Source organism: Danio rerio, chromosome 21 (genome assembly GCF_052040795.2).
Source record: "Danio rerio strain M-AB ecotype USA chromosome 21, GRCz13ab, whole genome shotgun sequence".
NCBI lineage: Eukaryota > Metazoa > Chordata > Actinopteri > Cypriniformes > Danionidae > Danio > Danio rerio.
In genome coordinates this window covers 17,010,943-17,036,397 of record NC_141041.1, presented here as the reverse complement: position 1 = coordinate 17,036,397, position 25,455 = coordinate 17,010,943, and the positions used below count along the sequence as shown (strand labels likewise).

General features: G+C 35.7%; 1 protein-coding gene across 2 annotated transcripts in view; it reads right to left on the bottom strand.

Annotated features, from left to right (window-relative positions):
- ptpra (protein tyrosine phosphatase receptor type A) overlaps nucleotides 1-25,193 on the bottom strand; it is a 61,559-nt gene extending 36,366 nt beyond the window's left edge. Inside the window, exon 1 of one of the 2 annotated variants that reach the window (XM_087299130.1) lies at nucleotides 24,837-25,193. The gene's annotated coding sequence lies outside the window, so the exon portion shown is untranslated. 2 annotated transcript variants of the gene reach the window in all.
- Nucleotides 25,194-25,455: the final 262 nt, after the last annotated feature.

Below are 25,455 nucleotides of genomic sequence, written 5' to 3'. Positions count from 1 at the left end.
AATACTTCTCGTTAACTTCTGATCTCAGCTGTATTCCTTTCATCAACAACCACAGGAGAGATATGAGCTGCTGGATTTACGTCATTCATTCATTCATTTTCTTGTCGGCTAAGAAAATCCGGGGTCGCCACAGCGGAATGAACCACCAACTTATCCAGCAAGTTTTTATGCAGCGGATGCCCTTCCAGCCGCAACCCATCTCTGGGAAACATCCACACACACATTCATCCACACACACACACACACACACACGACGGACAATTTAGCCTACCCAATTCACCTGTACCGCATGTCCTTGGACTGTGGGGGAAACCGTAGCACCCGGAGGAAACCCACACAAAGGCAGGGAGAACATGCAAACTCAACACGGAAATGCCAACTAAGCCGAGGCTCGAACCAGCGACCTTCTTGCTGCGAGGCGACAGCACAACCTACCGTGCTACTGCTTCACCCGGATTTCCGTCATGTTTATTCAGAATTTTCTGCCAAAATACACAAAGGTAAGCAACTGTTTATCTGGGAGAGGAGTAGAGAAAATATTCTAGCAACATAAATAGTGTGTATCTTACATAAACAAAGGACATCTTACAGTTATATTAAAAAAACAAGTATTATTGCAAACTCCAAAGACATCCAAGTGTATTTTACAAACCTTAAATTGTATGTTTTTCTTGTAGTTATCTAAAATAAATGGTATTTAATTGAAAGCACGAATAAATTGTGATTTTTGACAAGCGCTGCACACCTCTTGCTTTTCTTTCCGCTAACTTTATGATCACACCGGTGTGATCGTTCGTTTCAGGGACCAGCCAAGGCTGAGGACACTGATGTGATCATAAGCGTGAAAGGTTAAACTCATCTAAGCTTGAAATTAGTGTACTATATTTCATGCAGATCCACACCAGAAGAAAACCACTCCAATCATCATTAAAAAATTAAAAAATATTATTTTCATTAAATTATGAATTCTTTATTAAACATAGTTTTTCAAGCATCTGGTGAAATAGTATCCAAATCAAAATTAACACACACCGAGAAACACACATCTGAAGTCAAAATTATTAGCTCTTTTGTAAATTTTATACATTTTTATATGATTTTTTTCCACACTATTTTCTATAATACATTTTCTTCTAGAGAAAAAACTTAATTGTTTTATTTCAACTAGAATATCTTTGTGTTTACATTTTTAAAAACAATTTTAAGGTTAATATTATTAGCCCCCTTAAGCAATAACTGTATATGTATACAAACAAAAATAAATAAGAAAATCAAGTATCACCATGTTTTTTTCCAATATACTGCAGCTCTAGACAAAAAGCTGAGCATTCTTCAGGTGGAGGGCATATCAGAGCTCTTTTTGGCTGAGCCTGCAGAAATCCTTCAGATGGGACAGACAGATGGTCCCGTCTCCCCTCTATACATTACTCGTCAGTCTCTCTATCTGTTCCAATCTCCCTTTCTGGACTTGGCAGGAAAGCCGTAAACCCGAGAGAGCACATTGCTTCCTTCCTTCCTCCGCCGTCTGTCTGATTGCCTGCCAGATCCGTCATTCAGCCCAAAAGGCACCACACCCTCACCTAACTAACCCATCACAGAAAAGCAAAACATTATTTAGGATTAGAGCCAAGCTGTTGCATAATGATACTTTCTGTAAAACTAGTCAAGCCCGAGCTGTTCGTCCTCTAGTTTTAGGACTGATGAGTCAGGCCTGGATATTATCTTGAAGGAAATGGCACACCTCTAATAGATGACACCCATAATAGGGATTTTCCTCAGAGATCTGACATCATTTATTTTTAAGTGCACAAATGGCCTGTCTCCAGCTCCGCCGAGAGGCTCGTTCCTAAAGGACAAGCCTGCAGAGGTCTCACGTTCTCCAGGCAAATCAAAACACTGACTTGGGCGTGTGCAAAATATCTGCATCCTATAGGGAGAGTTACGTCTCTGCTGCATTCGATTGCACCTCAGAGTGAAAGAGGGTTTTCATAACACCAAAACAGCACTACCGCAGAGGTTGCATTTTCGTCTGTTGTACAAATTGTTCCTGTTGGAGGTTACAGCAGATTTGAGTAGAGATAAAGTTGCTTAAGTTTTACAGTTTTGTTGTCATTGTTATTAAAGGAATAGTACACTGAAATGACTTTTCAAATATTGATGTGATGTTTAAGAGGGCAATTTTCACACCATTTCCTATTATATAGTTTCTTTTTGAGAAAGTCTTATTTGGTAACACTTTGGATTAATGTTCGTTTACGTATTTACTAACAGGATCAAACAATCAGTGATAAAATTTTATGGTGTTAATTAATTTGTATTAATGTTGTAGTTAAATAATGTTAGTTTATTTTAACTCACTGTGCATCAGCTATTCGTCACCTTAAAATTATAAGGTTCTATCAGACATTTTTGTCAAAATTTAGTTATTGACAAATTCTTATTAATTGACAACTTATTTACATTATAGGATGTTTTTTTATAAGTTGTTTCCATTTTAAGACTTTTTATTTAAAATACAAATGTTCCACACATACTGTTTGCTATGGAATGCAAAAACTTTGAAGCTCAATATCTCAAAATCATTCAGAACGCAGATAGAACCTTATAATTCTAAGGTGACAATGTTAACTGACACAAATTATTTTGAAGTATTAAAGCTATTATTTCTTTTAGTTTGGCTGAAATATAACAATTTTTATATAAAAGATTTAAATCTTTAATAAAAAACAAATATGGTCAATATTTTCAGACCCATTATTGTTAATGATTTTATTAGTATCAATGATAACAATGAACTATCGAAAAAGTAAATAAATAATTTCATTGAAAAAAATAGTTTAATAATCAAAATTGAAGTAAAGTATTTAAGCGAGTAGGGCTGGGCGATAAAATCAGGTAAAAAAATATTTATTGACCGAATACCATTGTCAATATCGATAAAAAGTTTGGTATGAAGCCTATAGTTTTATTAAATGTGGCTGCTGAGCGCTCCTTGGAAGGAATGCTAATAAGCTTGGGGAGTAAGTTTATCATTTCCATTGGAGGCGCGCGACTTACACGACGCACACATGGTGTGCAAGCGATGCATACGTGGTGCATGGTCAATTTCCAGGTACTCCTAGTTGAAAAACATCTGAACTTTTCTGAATGCCATGAGCACACCGCGATTCGTGCAAGTAGGACTAACCAATATGCTTCATACTTTGTATGGAATATACACATTTCTGTAAAAACGGCAGATTAATTACCTCAGACAAACATAGCACACACAAACACTGTAGTGCTTTTACTTTTCTTCATAAACTTGCACCGGAGCTGCAGCAATGATTTGTTCATTTATCATCCTCTGGACAAACATTTGATGGCGTTGACGCACAGGCCTTCGCTACTCTTACCATTGCACACACTTTGTAACATTATATTCATCAAGTTTAAGGGCCTACTCACACTATGCCATCTGTACCGTGCCCAGGCCCGTTTCCTGGATCGTTTGAGAAGTGTGAGTGCGCTGAAACGGGCTCAAGCACGGTTCACTTGGCCGGCCCTGGCCCGGTTGGAAGAGGTGTGCCTGAGCGCAGATCACTTGGGCTTTGGCGCGGTTGTGTGTGAGTGCAAAACGCGCCAAAGCCCAAAACTGAAAGCGATACGTGACTTTTAAGGGACTGTTTCATATGGATTTATTAATCATTCTTACTGTTCAGTGATCGCAAACTGCCGTAGTTTATTAAAGACGCAAACCCCTCACTGCACGTCAGCTGCGCACCTTCAGCAGACCTCCTCATTCCTGCAGCACAAGGGCTTTATGATTGTTTATGAGCGCCAAAAGTGGCGGATCTGTCCGGTAAAATATCTGACTGCGTGTCCCAGATATCTGCGTGTTAGAGATATCTCTAATTACAATTGTTACTAGTCAAAATTCATTTAGAGATATCTGCAAATATTTTTCAATGGAAGTCAATGGAGGAATATGACTAGTCATAATATATTTGCAGATATCTCCAATCTGATTTCGTACAATTGTAATTGCAGATATCTAATTGTCATTCTGAGTAGTGGAATTATAATTATGACTAGTCAAAATATAATTAGAGATATCTCTAAATATATTTATGGAGTCAGAACAAAGATTTAAATGCTATAAAGGCTTGTCATAGAGAGCGCTTCTCACTGAACAGAGCAGCAGCGATGACGTAAGCGTGCCGAGGCCCGATATGGTGCGAGCGTGGGCCGTCGGGGGAGACGGGAGGGGGGACAAGCGTGCTTTGGCCCCGGTTCGAGGCAACTGTACCTAGTGTGAGTACGGCCTAAGAGTCTCTTTAACACTTGTGTTTATTTTATTATAAAGAGAGCAGATATTTTGTTGAAATATTTTTGTTTTTGACTAGTAAAACTATTTGCCTTAGTAACGTTGGTAAATTGAGAAAAAAAAAGTGGTTTAAAAAATCCTTATATTCCTAAATCTATTGTTAAAAAATCTAATAATTATCGATACTAAATCAATAATTGAATAATATTGAATAATATGAAGCATGATATCGTGATTTTTTTTTTTTTGTAATATTGCCCAGCCCTATAAGTGAGGTTTTGATTTTAGGTCACATCGCCCAGCCCTACTTTAAGCTGAATCTCAGTATTTTGCAAAATGACTAGTCAAAAATAAATGAGTTATTAGAAACAAATTAAAACATCTCAAATTTGTTACAAACTAATATTAAAAAGCCCTCATGAAATATTTTAAAAACAATGAAAATTTTCACAGTTGGGTTAATAATTTAGTCTTCAAATTTACATCATCTTATCAAGATGAATTTTATTAGCTCAATCAAAAGTGGACAAGACTAAATACAGGTATAAACTAAATACCTTTTGCTTCCCCACTTTTGGCCATCTCCAAAGGGAGTCAAAAAACATTTGATCACTTTACTTTTGGAGTGTAAGCAAACACTCATGTGGTTGAATATGTTTAACACGGTACAGGCATTCTTCTGACATTCTTCTAATATCCTTATTTCAGGATGCATTACTTAATATTAATGTTACAACAACTGTTTACATTTTTTGTGTCAAACATAAATCAATAAATGGATAGCAAACATTTATTTGCAGTAGAAATCTTTTAATTGATTTGAAATGCTTATTTACAAATAAAAAGTATTACATTTTTAAAATCGTACCAACCTCAAACTTTGAATCATTGAGCCCTGATGCACTCAAACCCATGACCTTAGCAATGCCGGTGCTGTGATGTTTTGTTAAAGCCACAAGAACCCTATGGTTGAAATTAGGAAGGAAGTCATTTTAGCTATATTAAATTTGAATGCAGATGAACAATGGTGTGCAAGTTTGTTCAAATCCCTCTGCTACACTACTTATCATTCCCATATCATTAGAGTGCACCAGCCAAACCTCAAATGGTTCCACTCGATGATATATTATCTTTCTAACCAATCAGGAATATGAATACACGTAGAAGTAAAACCCACAAAGTTGATTAAATGGTACAGCTATAGACAAGACTCTTCTTTCATAGACTAGTATCACCCATTTAAGCTACCACCCAAAAACACCTTGGTAACCACACCGAAACACAACAACAACAACACATTGCATCTTAAAATGGCTAAAACCTGATGACTGTGATTAATTTGTAGCTCTTAACACATACCAGAGAGGTCATGCTTAAAATACAGCTACACTAAGACAAAATTTTGCTCTCTTTTTGAGTGGAATTCTTAAGCCTGAGGCCATCTCCAAAGAAAAGGCACCAGTGATAAGACAGTTTTCAGCCATCTTCCAGATTTCGACTCTATTTACAGTACAGCAAAACGATCACAATGAACACTACAGTCTTTTTATAAATGGCCAACCTGTTAGGCAGTGAACAGGTGGAGTATACTACATGCCTTTAGAAACCACAGGTCAGTAAAATAACAAAGTACACTCTTTACACCGCAATTGAGTTCAGATAAGTGAAGCTGGTTCTACATCATTAGAGCCCGGGGATATCCATTTCACTTTTTCCCAGATTCTGTTTAATGTTTTATCAAATTCCACTTGGAGTTTCTGAAGCATTTAATGGTTTATAAAATTTTCAACATCATGTCTAATCAACTGAATTATTAAAACTTTAACAAGTTAATAATGTATTACAGTTTTCCCTCCTATAAAATACTAGAAATTTGGTTCTATAACTTCTATTTCTACTGGATTTACAATTTTCAAAAAAATAACAAGATTTTTTTCAGTATGTTGATGTACTTCTAACTGAAACAGAATATTGTGTAGGGCACACTTTGATTGACAATCACAAACGCAAACTATTTTTTTTCAATCATTTTCCTTCAGCTTAGTCCCTTTATTCATCAGTAGCCGCCACAGCCGAATGAACCGCCAACTTATCCAGCATTTGTTTTACACAGCGGACGCCCTTTCAGCTTCTAATTCGCACACATACACTACGGTCAATTTAGTTTATTCAATTGACTTATGGCACATGTCTTTGGACTGTAGGGGAAAGCAACCCCGGGAAACCCACGCAAACACAGGGAAAGCATGCAAACTCCACACAGAAATGCCAACTGACCCAGCTGGGACTCGAACCAGTGACCTTCTTGCCGTGAGGTGACAGTGCTAACCACAATGTCACCCATAGATTAATTTAAATGGATTATTTTTCACGTAAAGAATTCTAATGAGCGCTAGCAAAATAAACATTGTAAATTTGTTGCATACAGACATTAAAACCACTAATCGTTCACAATTCAAATAATGATACTTGTGCTTTATAACTTGTAAATCTTACTCTCAATATCTGTGGCAATCTGTCTTATTTTAAAAACTGTTGTTGTTTTTTCTAGCCTAGACTCTGTCTGTGTTTTCCGCATCATGGAAATCATACAGCCCCAATCAATGCGATGTCCACTGAGGTATAGCAGAGACTCTGGCAATGGCTGTCCTTTCTGCAGCCGGAGAGCATTTCCTAAGAAGAGATAATGGCTATCTGTCTGTCCCCATTCACAGTTTATTAATACGCTGCTCTGCACCCTGGAGGAGTGTGCAGTGTGACAGGAATAATCTCAATGGCCCTCTTCATCTCCTTTAAACTGGGACGAGGCGGCGGATCGGCAGGATGACACTGCATACGCCGTCATCACAACAACAACAATCCTGATGTTGTTTCACTACACAACACATCCAGCAACTCATTCAGAACAGCCATCCGATGCTTACTCAAGTTACCTGATCACAGAACAGCTAAGGGCCAATTTTCATTCTCTGGAAAGAACATCTCCAAAACAAATGTGGATTTCATTAAAGACTAAATAGACCCTCAGTTCCAATGAACACTTATTTTCTACCAAAAATCAGCAAGGAAAGTCCAGAATGTAAGAAGGTTTGTGTTCGTCTGGTGACTAGTTTACTAAAATTTGACTTGTGTGCGCTTCTGTCTTGGTTTGTACAATTGTTTCTAAGTAGGTCTAATTTAAGCTCTTGGCCATTGTTTTAAACATAATACAATAATTATATCTGACATTCATCATCATTTCTTTTTTTCAGCTTAGTCCCTTTATTAATCCGGGGTCGCCACAGCAGAATGAACCGGCAACTTATCCAGCACGTTTTATGCAGCGGATGCGCTTTCAGCCGCAATCTATAACTGGGAAACACCCACACACTGTTTTCACGGCAAAACCCTCACAGCGTGCGCAGATTTAGGAGACATTTATGCAGAATGCATCTTTGCACCTAAAAACACCAAACAGAAACAGATTTAAACAGTTGTTATGTGAACTTTCTCAATTAAAAAAAAAAGCCTGCAATGCTTGCCCCATCTTTGTGCTCTTCTTATTGGCCCACTGCTCTGGAACTGAACGCGAATGGATTGGTTAATATCAGCGGTCAATTACTCAGTCAATGCCTTCTACCTTCAGATGACAGGAGATACAACAGCGAAAATGTGAAGCGCTGAAGATGAGAGAATGAAAATAATACAGATTTACCTACAGTTTCTAATAATGACACGTTATTAGTGATCATGTGCTGAATGTTAATCTATTATTTACACTTTTCCAAGAGTGGATAAAAGACTTCCAATCCGCTATGAATATAACTAAAGCCATTCACTGTAAAGTCTGTGGGACGGGGTTTGCAGGTAACAGCATTTACCACTGAATCTACACATTTTAAGCGCGAGTGGTACTGTATAATCCTTCATTTAATTCTCACGATGCTGTCAGCCGTACAAGTGGCAGCTATATGTAAAACTTATCACGGCTCATGAAAAGGCCGTTATTGTTATTAAGATGACATGAAAATAAAAAGTGATATATAAATATTAATGTTGGGCGGGGCGATGGATCGGCGATGGACGATGGCATCATCTATCGGCCCAACCCTAGAGTGCACCGCAGGTCACATGTCAGCTTCATACTTTGTACAGATACAAATACAAAATAAAAATACCAAACAAGTTCATAATATAGTTGATCAACAGTGCCATTTAGACAGAGGTTCAGCAGCCTTTGACTACATCTGTTCACTTTTAAAGGGAAATACATTACATTTACATTAGACAAATACTATTTTTTATTTATTCTTATTTTTATCTATTTTTATTCATTGTTGTCATTTATTTTCAGTAAGTATTACTTATGCTTAAATGTCAAAACCTTTTTTCGCTTATTTTTAAGTTCAAAGAGAAATGGACTATTGTTTGTTTTTAATGATTATTTTGTGCTGTATTATTTGGTTACTGAGCAGCAATAACTTTAGAGCAACACTTAACTAAGCAGCAACACTTTAAAATACAAGGAGTTTTCATATGATTTTGTAAATTAGTAGAGTTTTGAAATTAATGAATGCATAATAATTGTGATAACCGTGAAACCATGATTATTCCTCACACTATAATCATACAACCAAAATTTATAATAGTTACATCCCTAATTGATTATACAGTTAGACTCACAAAAAAAAAATGCAACTAAAGTTATGCAGATTGTCTGGCCAAGAAATCATCCCAATCAATATAAAACTAGTCATCTGGTGAAATGATTATATTAATATCACAATAAATATAGGAGAAAAACAAAACATTGCAATGTTGGATTAGTCCACTATTGTGCTGCCCTAGCATCCACACCTATACTCTGTACCCAGAGTTTTGGAAAATCTTCACCCTGGTCGCAATTTTCAGAAAGTGTCATTCTTAGTGACCAACACTGCATTTTCATGTGAACGAACGGCAAAGCCAGATAGAAAAAAATGTGGTTTTTAAAAATACCCGTGTTCATGTGGACATGGCCTGAAAAATTACATTGTTTATCTACATAATCATTCTCTTCATTCATATCCTTTATCACTTCCATAATATGACAAGAAAGTATAGTGAAATCAGTGTAAAGGGAGAACTCTGGCCGTCTATGGGGAAGAGAGTGGTGTGGTCCCACCATCAGTCTTGTGTCAGGGTTTCCCAGAGAGCCACATCACAGGCAGAAGGCAGGAAGTGGTATAAAGATGAGGTCAGTATTTAACACACAGTCAGACGGAGGCACACAGCGAGTCCACACATAGAGTGGACATCCCAAAAACAGCGCTTACCCACAGCCTGTCAGATTCTCTCTCAGTGCTGACAAGCAATCTGAGGAAAAACAGCCTATGCAGTGAAAAAGATCTGTTATTTACTGCTTCATCTGATTTTATATTCAATTCAGGACATTCTTCCATGGATTTTCAATATAGTGAAGGTAAATGAGAACTGCAGCTGACAAGTGGTAAAAAGATTTACCAGGGTTTTATTAAAATTTCAACCCCATTATAGTTCAACCATGGTAACTACAAATTCACTATGGTTTTGTTACACTAACCATATTTTCATCACGGTATTTGTAGTAAAGCATAGGTAGTAAAACGGTAATCTTAGTCAGCGTTATCAGCTGTCTGATGCTCAACAGTGATTCAATTTGTGGGGAAATGGACATTTTTCAAATTCCAGTACCAATTGGTACCAAATTCCAGTAACATGATAACCCTAGAACATGCATACAAATACAAAAGTGATATTGATTTAATAGTTTAACAAAAGGTTAACGTTTAAGAAACCATATCGTCTCAAACAAAGGCAGAGCCAAACATTTGCGCATCTCACGGAAACACTATGTTGAATGAATCTGCTTTTGAATAAATCATGTGAGCCAATAAATCAACAGCTATGCTTCCATCCACCTATTTATATGGGCATTTTGCATATGTTCATAAAAAAACAGAAATGGTGAAAATAACCGAGTAGGATAAACTTTTTATTTTATTTATTAAGAAAAGATGTGCTTAAACTGCGACGGAAACAATTTTACCGCACAAATTTCAGTATGCGCATTAAAAAAGGTCATGTGATTGTGTGATAAGAGATCATGTGATGATAAAAATGTGTGTGAATTAACAAACCAACAGGCTGAGCACACCGCAAACCATCTGAACTGTTGTTTTGGTCATTCTAAAACCCCTACCGTTTAAGTATAAAGGCTGATTTATACTTCTGCGTCAAGCACACACGTATGCAACGCTATACTGTTGTTTTGTGTTTACCTTTTGATTAAAGTTGTTGCACGTCTGCCGATCCCAGCCTCAAAATGAGCGAGTTTGAGCCACTTGTACATTACGGAAGCGTTCAGAAACAACAAAACACCAGCGAAGAAACTCGACACAGAGAAACATAAACACCTACTGCCAGCTAGCGTTTCGGAAGTGTTATAGCAGAGCAGCAGAAACAGCGCGCAGAAGTATAAATGCATGGCGATGCGCAAGGCTTGCGCCATGGGTCACGCCGATGACTTGATTGAGTTTCGTATAGTCAGTTAAACGTCTGTTTAGCAGAAGTTTTAACAGATACTAAGCAATCTAGTACTCAAATGGGCCATCAAAATAAAGTGTTACCAATTATTTTATTATTAATACATTTTAAAAAGTAAAAAGTTCTTGTATGAATTGATAACGCATTAACCATGTTGTCTACTTGTCATTATCAGGTCATTCATTATGTTGTCTTGCTGCCATTCACAAGTCCTCTCCTTTGGCCACACAGTACAATACAGTGCCCATTTTGTACACACTTCAGAATCTTCCCAAACAAGTATTTTTGTCCAGGTAATTTTGCACACTTTCTCTGTCATATAATGTTCAGAAGAATTATGCTATTCCAGATGCAGCTTGTCATTTGCTTCATTTATAAATATGAACTGCCAAACATTCTGCCTGGGACCTCCTCTTTACTGAAAGTAAGAAGGAAAACAACGCCCAAGATGCCACCCTCTACACTGATCCAATAGCTTATCCTCTCTGACATCTGTAATTGGCTAAACTGCTTCTTCTGAGGACAAGACTTCAGAAGTCTCGCTTCAAAAGTCAATCTGTGGATGAAAAATGACTACATTTCAGAAACGAGCAGAAGTTTAACAAGTCAAAAACACATTTTTGACTGTTAGAAAGCATAACCAGTTTTGTAGTTGATATACCTGACTGAAATAAAGGTTTTATTTTTATGCATTTGTCTTTAAATACCACACTTTTCTGCTTTACACGTTTTAATTTTTGCTTTATCCTTAAATCTGTTTGTCAGGTAATAGAATTCGAGTCTCGACTAGGTAAGTTGGCATTTCTGTGTGGAGGTTGCATGTTCTTTCTGTGTTCGCGTGGGTTTCCTTTGGGTGCTCCGGTTTCCCGCGCAGTCAAAACTGCTGTAGGTGAATTAGGTATGCTAAAATTACCCATAGTTTATGCATGTAAATGAGTGTGAATGGATGTTTCCCGGTGATGAGTTGCAGCTGGAAGGGCATTCGCTGCATTTAAAAAAAAAAAAACATATACTGGATAAGTTGGCGGTACATTCCGCTGTGGCGACCCCAGATTAATAATGGGATGAAGCCACAGAGAAAATGAACGAATGAATGAATGAAAGAATGAATAAAGTCATATTTTGTTTACTAGATTTTTAAGGTTAAAAACAAAACAGTAAAATCAGATCATCTTCCTTTGCCCTTTTCTTTCTTAGATAGACAAGCTTATTAATTAATTATTTATAGAGTTTTCACATTTTCTGAAAAACTACATTTATATAATAAAAAAATATATCCTGAAAGATATTATTACCATGAAATAAACTTTATGATACAGTGAAATTAACTTTTTGGTTTTACCGCCCAGCACTACTGTATATGACTCAATATATAAAAGTTTAAAGTACTCAAACCATTTGTTTCAAAACCTAAATGCTTTGCCGCAATATGCACCCTCAAATATCGCTATATATTTAATCATCTGATTATTCAAAGTACTATTAACCTCCGTGAATGCATTTATTTTTATTAAAAACATGCTTCTTGTAGAAACTCTGTAAGTGGGTTATTGCAGGATATAAATCTTTGCATCAGCACATTCAGCTAATAATGCACGTGCATTCATGTCTACTATGCTTTTTCCTTGCTACTTGACGGTGCATGTTATATAGACACATTATGATTGGAAGACAAATGATTACATACCACAAACTGGCATGTTCATGCAATCACAAAAAAACTCTGTAGACCTCATATACAAATTGTTAGGCTTTAATAAATAATTTTTTTGATGATTTTAAAAAGCACTTGATGATTTCATAAATGCAATTTGTTACAACTGCACTGTAAAAAAATGAATCTTGCGGCTTGTAATTTTCATTAAAAAAATTGATGTGGTCATTAAAAATAATGGTCATATTTTCTTATAAAAATTGATATTTTGGATGTATTATAAAATATTGAGAAAATTTTGCTAATAAAATCAAGAGAAAAATGTAACTTATTTTTTTAAGAAAACCATTGCAATTATTAGGCTTAATTTGAGAAAACAATTAAGCTAATACAATTGAGGAAAGATGGCTTCACGTTTATTTTAGGAAAATTGACTCAATTAGTAGGATTTGATTAAGAAGTTTGCATTTGAATCTCAACAACGGCAGTGACCAGATGACATTTTGAAGGAGCAGATCAACAGTGAGCATGCTAAGAGGTAAGCCTTAACAGTTTATCTTTTTTTATTGTCTTAAATAAGCTCTTTCAGGAAAGACACATGCTGTTCAAGCTTGTTCGGGAGCTTAGTTTGATCAGGCAACATTTAAGCGGGGTGGACAAACAACAGTGAACTTGTTGGTTAGCCTAAGCTAGTATGTTAGCTATAGCTATTCAATGGGGTTTATGCACAGCTAGTGTTTTTTCCATTTTATAAGGTTCCTTTTACAGCAGTGATGATGTAAATGTAACTAACTGTGTTTTATATAATATTGTATATAAATACTAATATTTGTTTGCTTATTTTTTTTTCAGATTAATGAAGACATTTTTTACAGTATTTTCCTACAAAAGAGGAGCAGTGTATGGGTGCCATAAAGCAGGTATTTTTTACCATGATATTTGTGTATTATTATTATAAGGCAATATTACTAATTTCTACACTTTTGTTGCATCAGACCTCACATTAAATCAGGGAGATGAGAGATGTCGTCTTCTGTTGCTGGTGTATTTGTGAACAAGAGGAAGAGTTCATCCAGGAGTGCAATGTAAGTGTCTTTAAACTGTTTTAGATACTTATAGTTTTCAGTAAACTGCATTCTACATATTTGCATTTGTTTATTTTACAGTGTAGGAATGCACAGAGAATTGCTGTCTGCCAGAGAGATGACCAACCATGAGGACTTCCTCATCCTCCAAGACAATGCAGGAGTCATGGCTGGCTTGGAAAATCTAGAATTGCTAAACTGGATTTATACAAGTATTCCCCCTAAATTAAAATCACTCAAAAACAAACTTCTAATTTCCTGACACAAACTCACTGTTACAAACTTTTGGGTGATTTTCACTGCGTTGACTGATTTATTGTGTTGCTAATATTTTGAGATACAGCTTTCATAATGGTTTTATATGTTGTGCAATTCTGTCAGAGTTTGTCTAAAATGTGACTATTCCTGCAAAAGAAAGTTGACAGAACATTTGTTTTCCATGATATAGACAAAGGACTTTTTTTCAGAGCTTAACATTGCTGTAAATTTTAAGTAGATTTGTTTAACAAATTATACCATTTTGTTATCTGTGGAACATGAAATAAAATGATATTTGGCAAAAATGTATTGTGTATATTTCATTATAAACGATATATTACATTTTATGAATGAGTAATTTTTATTAATAAATATGATTAAAAGGTGGGTAATTTACTTAAATTATAAAAGCACATTCAACTAATAATAAAATGATCATCTATCACTCAAAAAACCTAGTAATTTTCACATGATTCTTTTAAGTGATTTTTGATTTTTGAAAAAAAATCAATATGAGTAAATTGTGGTGGATTTGCTTAAATTATAAAAGCACATTCCACTAATAATTTTAAAATCCTTATTTAACACTCAAAAAATGTAGTAATTTTCACATGATTTATTCAAGTGGTTTTTGCTACAAAAAAAAACAAGTTTTCAAACTACTTAAAAATAATACGAGCAATAGTGTTACCACTATTTTTTAAAATAAATGGCACATTTTCACAATGCATGCAAATTATTATCTAATGCCTATAATAATTACAAAATCCACACAGTTGCAGAAAATCCAGTTAGAAAACTCAAGTTAACCTCTCTGAGAAGAACTACATCTTAGCAAGTCCCTCAAAGTGCAGGTCTATTTCATAACCAAATGGCTTGCAGGAAGAAGTAATAACAGGTCCACACAGGACGAGTCGATAAAGAAACCCAAGCAGGGTGAGACTAGACCTATGACATCAAATGTTCGATAACACCAGCTGAATTGTTAGGAGAGCAGAGAACAAAATGTACAAATATCTGTTCTCCCAATTCTAAAAGAGCTGGTCAAGAATGCTGCAGATGAGCTTTTTCACATGTGCATGTCCATTAAAATCCAGAGCGGACATATAATTATAATAGAGTTTTACATTTGTTGTAACCATCTCTATTGGTTTGCTCAGTTGGGGATTAAAAAGACAATTAACATTAACAGAACACTATTGATCTGACTTCACTGACACTATTGAATGAGTCTTGATCTGAGCCGCATAATGGTGTGATTGTCTCTAGTTTCAGAATTGAACTCTACAGCATTGAAACTGATTGAATGCAATTGAATCTAAACCGAGCTGAATGACACTATTGTCCTCCACAGAGCTCCATTAAAGCTCAAATTCAAGTCATTTTATAATTGATGACTTTAAATACTGATATTGAATAAAGAGTCACTACTAAAATTTAAACAATTAGTCGACAATAAAATTAGAGAAACTATTTTATTGGGAAATATCCTTATATGACCCAGTTTAAAGGCCTGCAATGAAATAGGATAAATCTGAGAGTGCATCAATAACTAGGCCTGTCACGAGATCCATTTGTTATACAATATATTGCACCAAAATTTATTGAGATAAACAACATTTGTCATTTTAAGGCCATTTTATGCCACCCATTATATATCGCCAAAATGACAATATAATATCATCCCAATGCAAGTACACTCTTCCAAAGAACACATAATATCTTATTCTTCAGAATATATGATTTATTTATAGTCCTTTTAGCAATTTAATAATTAGCTATTGGAATCAGAATGTGAAAACTCATATCCTAAATAAATAATAATGAATGTTAAATAAAGGCTGAAATATCTGGTACCAGATTTATTTTCAGTTGTCATACAGCCTCATGAAAATATACTAATGTAATTTAGAGTAGGAACTACAGCTGTGAACCTACAATGGTCTCACGGTTTGGTTCGGTTACGATTATCATGCCATCGAATCGGTTCAATTCGATATCACGGTGCATCGACTGTGCTTTCCATACACAGTTTTATATTTTCTTCACAGCACAGCATTTTTAGTATTAAAAGGTATAAAAATATTTGAGCAATTCCAGCGTTTTAGATGTGACATTTGCAGTGAAAACTCAAAACAAAGTCATATAGAAAGTATACGTAAACGTTACATTGAAACATCTGTTTATATTTTCCAAAACTACTAGAGTTATGGGATCAGAAAAATATCAATCTGTAAACACTTTTTATATTTTAAATGAGAAAAATATACATGCGCTATGGATGTGACAAAAAAAGTTTGCGAGTTTACTGTCTACTACAGACTTGTAGAAATTCTGTCACAACCCAAAAGAAACAATGCTAGTCAAACAGATATAAGTCACCTTACTATATAATTAAAATGAATGATTTTATTTTATTTGACATTTTTGCAGTTATGTGGAAAAAGTGTCGTTATGGATGTGAAATTGCCACTTGTGTGATTATGGCAAATTAAATATAATAGTTTGAAACACTGACAGATCAATTTATGAGTATTTTTAAAGTGCTGTAAAATAATTGCTGACACAAAAAAAGTAGAAATGGTTACTCTATTTTGGTGCTAATTGTAATACAATTTTGTCCTTTAACACAAACAATCAGATATATAAACTGTACCATTAAACAACATGAGCATTTATAGCAAATAATTTAAACAAACATAGATATACCGCTCGCTTTCTGATTCTTGTCTACCAAGTTCTTTTACACCACTTTGATTGGTCACAAGCACAACAGAAAGGGCTGCGATTGGCTCTTGCACGCTGCGCTCTTCACAGATGAGTGACAGATAGACATTGTGGAGAAAACTCTGCAGACATGCGGTCGTGCTTGTATCCAGAAGTATCACTGTAACAGCCGAGAGGAGAGGAAAAGTCATGCCAGTAGGTCAAATGGGCCACAGTGAGAGAGAGAGAGGGAGAGCGAGAAAGAAAGAGAAAGAAAGAGAGAGAGAGAGAGAGAAATGGAGTTTATTTTTATTCTCTCAATCGCAGTGAAACAGGGGCTTCTGCTGTAAGTGTCAGTGAAAGAATGTCCAGCAAACACACACGCAGTGAAATTGTGGAGTTTCTGCATTTTTAAGCAGATGGAGCATTGTAAATACTCGCGCTCGCCTCCCTCGCCATAGTAAGCTATGGCGACATAGCGCATATGAGATAAATAATGTCACTACTTAATAACTGGTTAATTTTGACACCCCTTGTAAGAACTACAGTGTTAACCATACTGACACCTCCAACAGAGACAGATGTTGCACAATCAGCTAAAATCAGCAAAAATGATGGTCATGTCCATGTCATGATAATTGTGAAATGCCTATCAAGACTATGATCGCGTGACAAAAAAACTTTTAATGTTTGCTAACCCTGACCAGTAGGAGCACAGAAACGTTTACATTCACACACTGTGATTAATGTAATGACAAAAAGTCAAGCCAACAAATATTTGTATGTTGCTTTAACTTATTTGGATAAGTTAACCAGGTTTCAACTACATTTTTAAAGTCATACAAAGTTTAACTTCATATTTTTAATTGATGCAAGTTGAGATGACTAGAAAAGTTCATTTATTCAGAAATTGCAGGCAGGCAGCAATATTTTTTCACAGTGCAGATTTCTGATGTGATGGAAAATCATTTAAAAATCTTAAAAAGTCAAACACACCTTACACCCTGAGCTAGACATTTTTACAACAGAAATGCAATATAATATTAAGTAGTAATGCAAAATGTCAACTTAACAGCTCTACATTACAATGGGTTTCAAGTTCAAGTCAACTTAATGCTTTTAAGGTAACATGTTTACTCATTTTAAGTAACGTCTTAAATGTGTTGGTAGAGACGGGAAGTAAATGAAGTATAAATACGGTGTTACTGTACTAAGAGTTTTGTTTTCTTTAGAGTTTGAGAAAAGGTGATGATACATGGGCAAGTTTTTGAGCAATGTTGTTGAGCAATACTGTAGCGTGATCTTGCTTGGCTACATTCCTGCTAAGAATGGACAACGTTTTTACAACATAACGTAATGAAAGTTCTTCTGTACAAATGTATCCAAACGATGAGCGGTCTAGTTATCAACGTGAAATTAAAACAGGTAATGAATGCTTCTTAAGTACACGTTTTAGGCCATACTTCTTTACTTTTACTTGAGCAGAAAAATGTAGTCAGTACTTCAACTTTTACCACAGTTGTTTTAAACATATGCAGGTGTACTAGAGTAAATGATGCATGTGCTTTTGCAATCTCTGCTTGTTGGTTTTTACAGTGTATGAATTGATTTGCTTTGTAATTTAATGTGATTGCAAAAACATCTCAATAATGATGTGCTGAGATTTTTCCTTCAAAAGTTTATTATTAAACATGGAAGGTCAAATACGCTCTCCAAAATACAACAATTAGTATCAGCATGATTGAATGTGGACATGAGACACCTAAATCAATTCAATCGTCCTCACTAGAGATGAGCGTTATGGACTTTATATTGCTTTACATACTTTTATAGACGTTTCAATTTTTGATGTGATATAATATCATTAATGACAATAATTCATAAGTACCAATAATCAAAACATTTCTGTATCTTTAAAGAAAAGTAATCACAAGTAATCATACGTCTTCAACCCTGCTCCTGGATGCCCACTATTCTGCAGAGCTCAACCATATTTAAACACACTGAGGCAGCTAATCAAGTTTTTGAGGATAATATAAAATGCAAAAGCAGATGTGCTGAAGCAGGTTAGAAATAACCTCTGAATCAGTGTTGTTCATACTAGACTCTACAGTGGGCCTTTGCACATAATCTCCACATACACAACACTGAAGAAAAGACGTCAGTTACCACTGCAGAACAGAAAAAAGGATTTAAAAAAATGAATCAAACATGAAGACAAAAAACAAACTCTCATTCGCAATATATGTCCAACTGCTTGTTAATGCTAATTCACGCAAATTAACATTCTGCCTTGTATCAATGATTCAGGCTACTGGTGGTGGTGTATTAGTGAGGGACATATTTTCTTGGCACACTTTGGGCTCATTTGTACCAAGTGAGCATGATGTCAATGCCACAGCCTGTGTATTGTTGCTGGCCATGTCCATCCCTTTATGACCACAGTGTCCATATCTTCTGATGGCTACTTCTAGCAGGATAACGGACCACATCATAAAGCATGAATCAACCTAGACTGGTTTCTTGAACATGACAATGAGTTCACTTTACTCAAATGGCCTCCACAGTCCCCAGATTACAATCCAATAGAGCACCTTAAGGATGTGTTGGAACAGGAGATTCGCATCATGTGCGGCCTGCAAATCTGCAGCAAATGCGTGATGCTATCATGCCAACATGGACCAAAATCTCAGAGGAATATTTCCAGTACTTTGTTAAATCTGTGTCACTAAGAATTAAGGCAGCTCTGGAGGCAAACGGGAGTCCAACCCGATAGTAGCAAGGTGTACCTAATAAAGTGGCCAGTGAGTGTAGATTATTTGTGTTCCTCAAACTATACAAAGTATTTTTAATTTTAAGTATAAGGTATATTTATAATGCAACTGACCTATAGCAATTGTCATATATTGAATATATAATATATCATATAAACTGTATGTAATAAATTAGCATGACTACTTGCTTTGTGAAGCATCCCTGGTCCCAAAAATGAGTTATTTCAAACACTCAACTGGTTTTATAAAGTAAATTTAGACCAAAATTAGTGGATCTTTAGGCAAACAGGCTCACACACACAAAAATATCACATTTATAATAATTTTATGAAACAAATTCAAGTTTTTTTATTATTATTTTGTATTCAATTTAATTTTGGATGAGTCCCTTTATTAATCTGGGGTCGCCACAACAGAATGAACTGTGTTTTAAGCAGCGGATGCCCTTCCAGCGGCAACCCATCACTGGGAAACATCCATACACACTTATACGCTACGGACAATTTATATAACCTAAATCGTCTATACCACATGTTGTTTTTGGACTTGTGGAAAAAACCAGAGCACCTGGAGGAAACCCACCCAAACACAAGGAAAACATGCAAACTCCACACAGAAATCCCAACAGACCCAGCCGAGGCTCAAACCAGCAACCTTCTCGCTGTGAGGCGATTGTGCTACCCACTGCGTCACCGTGCATTATCATTATTAAAAGTATATTTTTTATCATGGGGAGAATTTTTACTAATATAGTGCAAACTACAAGCTATCGCACATACCTGGTCCTCACATCCTCAAAATGCAACTAAAAACATAGAAACAAACATATACAACTCCTTCATGTTCATTTAGGACCCAGTTAAAGAGATTAACGCTAGTGTTTAGTGACTAGACTTTCAATTCAGTGTTCTCTATAGGCATGCTTCCACTGCAAGTTGAGTAAAAACCTTAAGAGAAATCACGTTTGTTAAAAAGAAATTGGGCAAATTAGCATGCTGACTTTCACCTTAGTGCAGACAATGGATAGCGCACTTGAGGGAATGTCTGAGCTACATAATTCCTGTGTTTGTGTGCTCAAATGCTCCACATCTACCAACTCCCTCGTGAACCCCCTCCTCTCTCTCCCCACACACACATAGCAGACCTTTTAAAAACATGTAGCGACAAAGCGCTGATCAATATGTTCACTTTCAGCATGCCCACAGCGCGTGACGCGAACGCACTGGACTCCCATTGTCTTCCCATCCATTGTTACAACGTTCAGAATGCATCCAGTCTGGTAAGATTAATATTGATACAATGTATTCAGTCTGAGAGCATATAGTTAGGAACTTTTAGTTTATTATCCACTTTGTCCATTCAGAAATCCTCCATAATGCTAAATGTCACAAATTTTTTACAACTCTACAATATAGCCAGACTGATTATTTTATTAAAAAGAAAACCTAATAGATCATTATTACAACAATCTATTCAGTTAAAGACAATTCAAGCTGTCAATCATTTTAATTTGATTCAATTCAATTCATCTTTATTTCTAAAACGCTTTTACAATGTAGATGGTGTCAAGGCAGCTTAGAAGATTATAGGGAATGAAGACTTTGTATATGACATGTCAACTTAACTAAGCCCATGCAAGAATATCACTTTAAAGTACACTGGTAAATTCTTCTGGTATATTTTATAAATAACCAGTAGCTCAAGTTCAACCATGGAAAAACTGGCAATGTATTAGAAAACATTACATGTTCTTTTCATTTCTATTCATATTCTATTAACAATCTATATTTATACAATTTAAAGCTTTGACTGGTAATTACTGACTTCATAGCCAAAATTCCACATAATGGTAAAGTCATTCATAGGCATATGTTTCTGACAATATGATAACCTTGGATAAAAATATCCCGGTTTTACGGTATTGTGATTACTGCTCTAAAATATATTCTTTTCAAATGTCTAGGTAAAAAAACTATTTTTTTCACCCATTGAACACAATATATTATATTTTGAGAAACTTATAATTATTATAAATTATAATATTTTGGGGCAGTAAACATGTCAAGCCGAATAATGAAAACGAACCATTGATATTAGTTTCAAAAACACAGAATTCCTTACATTTTTTAAAAGAGAATTCCTTACATTTTTTAAAAGGCATCTTAGGATATCTTTTCTTCTGGAGATACTGTTTTCCTAAAAAACACAAAAAAATGTAAAAAAAAAAAAAAAAAATCTAACACATACCTTAGGAACATTATAGCTGAAATTATAACCTTGTCTTTTCCAAACCGCGGTATATCTTGAATACGGTTATTGTTTGTGCCAGCAATCATTCATACATTGATACAACATATAGGAATAAAAACTATACAATCCCGATAATTGCTACATCTCAAATAATCAGAGATAATTAATATTGCATCCACAAGAACTACTGATACTGCAACAACGTATCAAGTCAAAAAATATTTAGATAGCTACAACAAATTTAATCTGGACCAATTGATTGTTACAACCTATCCAGCCCGAAGCCATTCTTATAGTTTAATCTTATTCAGTGAATTTCAATGATAAATTGTTTAAGTTTCTAAAACCTTAACCAGTCAGAGATCACTTCTATTATGTGTCTGCTCTGAAATAAATCATTAAAATGAATAGGCTCCTGGTATAATGCGCTGTACAGAAGTACTAATATTGTTAATGTATGCATTCTAGAACTATCAATATTTTTATCATGTAAAAAGTCAAGCATCGCTCATTCTCGTTCTTACAATGAATCATATTGCACAATATCCATATATCCACTCTAAAGGTATTTACCTTTTCATCACAAATCTGACTCCGCTTCACGTGTACCACGCACCACCTGCAGTTAAAGCTTCAAACTTACAGCAGTTTATTATAAACCTCGCCGATCATTTTTCCTGCAATTAACAGCAAGAATGAAAATAGACGCGTTGTCTGAAGCAGCACCTACATGTGTTCAAATAATCTAAAAAGCCCAATGGGACGAATTTTTGCCACATTTTCTAAAGTAATACTATCTGTATTTAGTTTTTCGATGTATGGTGGCTCTGAACTGTCATAACACCTCTCAAAACACTTTTTTAGACATTACATATTTCTACGCATGTACATTACTGTAACACATTTTACTGGTTTCAATACTTCATTTTCATTTTACTTAAAATATATGTGACCAAAAAAGTATGCGAGTTTGCAGTATACAACATACTTTGTAGAAATTCTATGAACTAAACTGCACAACCCAAAAAAAAATTAAAAATGCTAATCACAAGGGTAAGACTCGGCTCATTATAAAACAAACATGATTGATTTGATTTAATATTTTTGACATTTATGAGGTAAAAGCTTACTTATGGATGTGACATCCTTTCTGTTATGGATGTGACCGATGTGAAATTGTCATTTGTGTGACTTTGGCAATTCAAATATAATTGTTTGAAAACATTGACACAGAGACATTTCTGAAGTACTTTAAAATACTTGCTTACACAAAAAACGTTTTGGTATTCTGGTGAAAACTTAACTTTTTTCATGGCAAGGTTGACATTTGCATGGAATTGCTCATTTAACATAAACATATTTAATATATTTAATATATTATTTATATGCAACAGTCAAGTTGCATGTTAATTTGCTATGCGAATAAACCAAAATAATTTATTATTGGCATGTTAACTCGTGTAAAATTATAAATATAGGTCTATATGATCACCTTGCGATTTTGAAATTGTTGTTTGTTTGTTTTTTTGTTTTAACTGTTCAGCTAATAAGATCAGATCAAACTTTTATGAAGTTTTTTTTTTTTTTAAATAAAATCAGTTGTTTACTGTATGAAAATATAACATTTTGAAATATTTATTGGCTAATATATCAGCTATCGGCCACCAAATCTTAATAGCTATTGGTTATCGATATCGGCCTAAAAAATAAAAAATAAACATATCAGTGCATCCCTAAACTGACATGATGCATCAAGTGAGCATCGAGTCAGAAGTTACTCATGTGGTACAACAAATATATTTGTACTGTTCAGTCTAGAATATTTGCACTGTTACTATATGGTATCTATTCCAGAATCATTAGCTACAACATATCAAGCCAACAGTCATACAGACTGTTACAACTTATCAAAACAAACATTAACAGTAACAACTAAACCACTTATCAGCTATCCAGTACAAGACTGTCAACAATGTAGAAAATTTCACAATGTTCCACTGCTTACAGACAGAAATGATAAAGATAGTATAGGCATGGGACGTTTTCCATTTTCAAGGTATACCGGGCTTTGGAAAAGTCAAGGTTTTAAAATCGACAACATTTTCTTTAATAGGCTACCGTTCCAAAGGTATGTGTAAGTTTTTTATTTAGATTTAGTTTTTTAGGAAAACAGTATCTCCAGCAGAAAAAATATGCAAAGATGCCGTTTTAAAATGTAAAGAAATCTGTGTTTTGGAAACAAATGAAGACAGCAGAAGTCAATGATTCATTTGAATTATTATAGACTGACATGTTTACTGCTCAAAAACATATTATATATTTCTCAAAATAAAATATATTGTCTTCAAATGCGAATTTATTTATTTTTATTACCCAGACAATTACAAAGAATATTTTTTAAAGCAGTAGTCACAATGCCGTGAAACCGGCCCATGCCTATATGGAACATGTATCCAGTCTAAAGCCATCTATTCCAGAACCATTAAAGTTGATACAATGAAACAAGTCAGTAAATATGCAGACTGTTAAAATTGACCCAGTCTAGGACCGTTAATTGCAACAACCTGACCACTTATCACTAGGCCTGGACACAATCCATCAAGTGAGGAATCTTTCATAATGTTACACACTGCATGGTGATAGAATTAATAGTTTCCGTACAACGTCCACATGTGAATAGCTTACTATATCCAATTTAAAACTATGTATAATGACACAGCAGGCTATATCTTTTCCAGAACTTTCAAGTTAGTCAGGGGTCGTTAAAAGTAACATCTCCACCACATATCAAAGCTAATATTTTCGCAACGCGTCCAGAATAGGACCACTAACACTGACACGACGCATCAAGTGAACCCCCTCATAATGTTTTCATTGTATCCAGTCAGAAATCACGCCTGCGTTCTGGCGCACAATCAGCCCGACTTCCACCAAAAGCTCTGCGTGTCTCTCCTTCCTCTTCCCCCTCCCTGTTCTCGGCAGAACCCCCTCGCCCCCCACCCCCTCATTTTCCCTCCTTGCCTCCCAGCTACTTCGGCAAATGTTAAGCGTTGCTTCCAACATTATTGCGTGAACATCCCTGCGCGGCGCGTTCACGTTACATAAATCCGCGGTGGGATTTCGGATGTGCCACAAAGCGCGTTGTTTTCTTTAGTCGACTCACTAACGTGACAAAAAGCAGGGTGACACAAGGGACAGACATCAGACTAAAGAGAAGTTTGCGCTGTTAATATGTTGAGAGAAGCAGCGATGTTACTCACCCTGACAGCCCTGTCCCGCAGCACGGAGCCTGATGTTCCAGATAAAAGTGCGCTTGTTTTCCACTTCCCCGGCCCCTGTCTCCACACCCCAGGAACCGAGAGTGTGTTCGGGGTGGGGGGCCTGGGTGATAGGAATGATCTCGGACAGACAGCCAATTTGGAGTGAGGCACAGCAACGCGAACTGTTATCCAAAACGCATGTCTCGGGGAGTCTCGATGGAGCGCGTTAGCCGTCCGAAAAGCCTGTATTCCTGGCGTCTCCACGGAAAGGGGAAACGGTATCCCAGTATTTGTTCGTTGTATCCGGGCGCTTCGGTCGCCTCCTAATCCGCCATGTTGTGCCCCTGCGCCTGGAATGGGAAGCAGCGGATTCCCAGGCCCCTCCTCTCTCCTCTTCCCACGCAGAGATGCCGCGACATCTGGCGGACGACGCGCTTCCAGAAGAGGGGAATGTAAAGGCGCTGAGGAGCAGAGCGCCGACCCGCGGTCAGTTGTGCTAATGAAGGGTCTTTTTTATTATTCTTTTACTTGCTTAGCATTTCCAATCAAATGCATAATAAATATTACAATAAGATATTCACATTTTAGCATAAAATAGCCTACTTAAAATTTAAAAAAG